We start from the raw sequence: 2,758 nt of genomic DNA, 5'->3' as shown, positions 1-2,758 counted from the left end.
TGGCTGTGATCACTTCCTTCCCTGAGTCGGGCTGTGACATGTGGCTGTGATCACTTCCTTCCCTGAGTCGGGCTGTGACATGTGACTGTGATCACTTCCTTCCCTGAGTCGGGCTGTGACATGTGGCTGTGATCACTTCCTTCCCTGAGTCGGGCTGTGACATGTGGCTGTGATCACTTCCTTCCCTGAGTCGGGCTGTGACATGTGGCTGTGATCACTTCCTTCCCTGAGTCGGGCTGTGACATGTGGCTGTGATCACTTCCTTCCCTGAGTCGGGCTGTGACATGTGACTGTGATCACTTCCTTCCCTGAGTCGGGCTGTGACATGTGGCTGTGATCACTTCCTTCCCTGAGTCGGGCTGTGACATGTGACTGTGATCACTTCCTTCCCTGAGTCGGGCTGTGACATGTGACTGTGATGGGACACTCCTCCATCTCTGGAAAGCACATCGGGTTCCTCGAAAGATACAGCTTTATAGGTCAATTAAGTCCATCTGAATCAATGAAAGCAAACCTTTCCTAGTAACATGATGCCATTTTGGGGGGTAAGATTTGAATTTGGTATGCTTGGCTGACAACAACTCAGTGTAGAATTAATGTCAGCATGGTTTATTTTAATTACCTCTTTGGAAAATAAATATTCTGCATTATGAAAACAGTATTTGATGTGAACTTTCTTGCATCCTATTCTTGCATAGAGCCTGCGTTTGTTAAAAGAGACTGGAGGCAAAAAGCTCTAAGTGTAAAGGAATACTAAATCAGAGGCAGGTAGCCTAGTGGTTAGAGGCAGGTAGCCTAGTGGTTAGAGGCAGGTAGCCTAGTGGTTAGAGGCAGGTAGCCTAGTGGTTAGAGGCAGGTAGCCTAGTGGTTAGAGGCAGGTAGCCTAGTGGTTAGAGGCAGGTAGCCTAGTGGTTAGAAGCAGGTAGCCTAATGGTTAGACGCATGTAGCCTAGTGATTAGAGGCAGATAGCCTAGTGGTTAGAGAGAGGTAGCCTAGTGGTTAGAGGCAGGTAGCCTAGTGGTTAGAGGCAGGTAGCCTAATGGTTAGAGGCAGGTAGCCTAGTGGTTAGAGAGAGGTAGCCTAGTGGTTAGAGGCAGGTCACCTAGTGGTTAGAGGCAGGTAGCCTAATGGTTAGAGGCAGGTAGCCTAGTGGTTAGAGGCAGGTAGCCTAGTGGTTAGAGGCAGGTAGCCTAGTGGTTAGAGGCAGGTAGCCTAGTGGTTAGAGGCAGGTAGCCTCGTGGTTAGAGGCAGGTAGCCTCGTGGTTAGAGGCAGGTAGCCTAGTGGTTAGAGGCAGGTAGCCTAGTGGTTAGAGGCAGGTAGCCTAGTGGTTAGAGGCAGGTAACCTAGTGGTTAGAGGCAGGTAGCCTAGTGATTAGAGGCAGATAGCCTAGTGGTTAGAGGCAGATAGCCTAGTGGTTAGAGGCAGGTCGCCTAGTGGTTAGAGGCAGGTCGCCTAGTGGTTAGAGGCAGGTCGCCTAGTGGTTAGAGGCAGGTAGCCTAGTGGTTAGAGGCAGGTAGCCTAGTGGTTAGAGACAGGTAGCCTAGTGGTTAGAGCTTTGGGCCAGTAACTGAAAGGTAGCTAAATAAGAAATCCCTGAGCTGACATGGTAAAAATCTGTCGTTCTGCCCCTGAACAAGGCAGTTAACCCACTGTTCCTAGGCTGTCATCGTAAGTAATAATTTGTTATTAAATTATTTGCCTAGTTAAAAAAAGGTTATATATATTTTTTTTTTTATCAGATTGGAGTGAAAGATTTGAGAGCCAGCTTGCCTTGGGCAGAGATAAAATGGTATGCCAGCACCCATCATACAGTAACAAGTGTTTTGGTGTATGCCTTCATTGGGGGAAAGAAAAATCTAGCAGATGTATTGCTAATTAATATCCTAAAAGTAGTCACTCACCCTTGGGTGGACTAGCCTTGGGCGAGCATGCATTGGTACATCGCCAACACCCATCCTCCACCATACTGAACAGTCAGAGGATGTACTCCTTGGCAGACCAGACATGGGTGTTTTCTCTTATATAAGATACCATCTTGGTCTACGTTACATAAGAAGCATCTCTCTTTCTGGCAATAGAACAGTCTGTGGTGTGGATGAACAAGACAGTGTGTGAATCCCAAATGGCACCCTATTCCCTACACAGTACACAACTTTTGACCAGAACCCTGGATGATGGGGCTTGTGTCATCACATCCTTCCTATTACACTGGACAGAAATATAAATTCAACATGCAACAATTTCAACAATTTTACTGAGTTACAGTTCATAAGGAAATCAGTCAATTGAAATATAAATTAATTAGGCCCCAATCTATGGGTTTCACATGACTGGGTAAGAGCAGAGCTGTGGGAGCCGTGGGAGAGTCAGGCCCAGTCGATCATAATTAGTTTTTCTCCACAAAAGGGCTTTATTACAGACAGAAATACTCTTTAGTTTCATCAGCTGTCCGGATGGCTGGTCTCAGATGATCCCGCAGGTGAAGAATCCGGATGTGGAGGTCCTGGTCTGTGGTGTGGTTACACGTGGTCTGGGGTTGTGAGGCCTGTTGGACGTACTGCCAAATTCTCTAAAACAACGTTAGAGGAGGCTGATGGTAGAGAAAGGAACATTAAATTATCTGTCAACAGCTCTGGTGAACGTTCCTGCAGTCAGCATGCCAATCGCACACTCCTTCAAAACTTGAGATGTCTGTGTTACTTACTGTGTTGTGTGACAAACCTGCACATTTTAGTGTGACCTTTTATTGTCCCCA

General features: G+C 46.9%; 1 long non-coding RNA gene across 1 annotated transcript; it reads left to right on the top strand.

Annotated features, from left to right (window-relative positions):
- Positions 1–767: 767 nt before the first annotated feature.
- LOC127909251 (uncharacterized) lies at positions 768–1,556 on the top strand. The gene is made up of 3 exons (XR_008070507.1): positions 768–900; positions 1,143–1,340; positions 1,517–1,556. It is a non-coding gene; the product is annotated as an uncharacterized LOC127909251 (long non-coding RNA).
- Positions 1,557–2,758: the final 1,202 nt, after the last annotated feature.

Source organism: Oncorhynchus keta, chromosome 2 (assembly GCF_023373465.1).
Source record: "Oncorhynchus keta strain PuntledgeMale-10-30-2019 chromosome 2, Oket_V2, whole genome shotgun sequence".
Classification (NCBI taxonomy): Eukaryota; Metazoa; Chordata; class Actinopteri; order Salmoniformes; family Salmonidae; genus Oncorhynchus; species Oncorhynchus keta.
The sequence above is the reverse complement of the archived record's forward strand: the minus strand, read 5'-3'. Positions and strand labels throughout refer to the sequence as shown.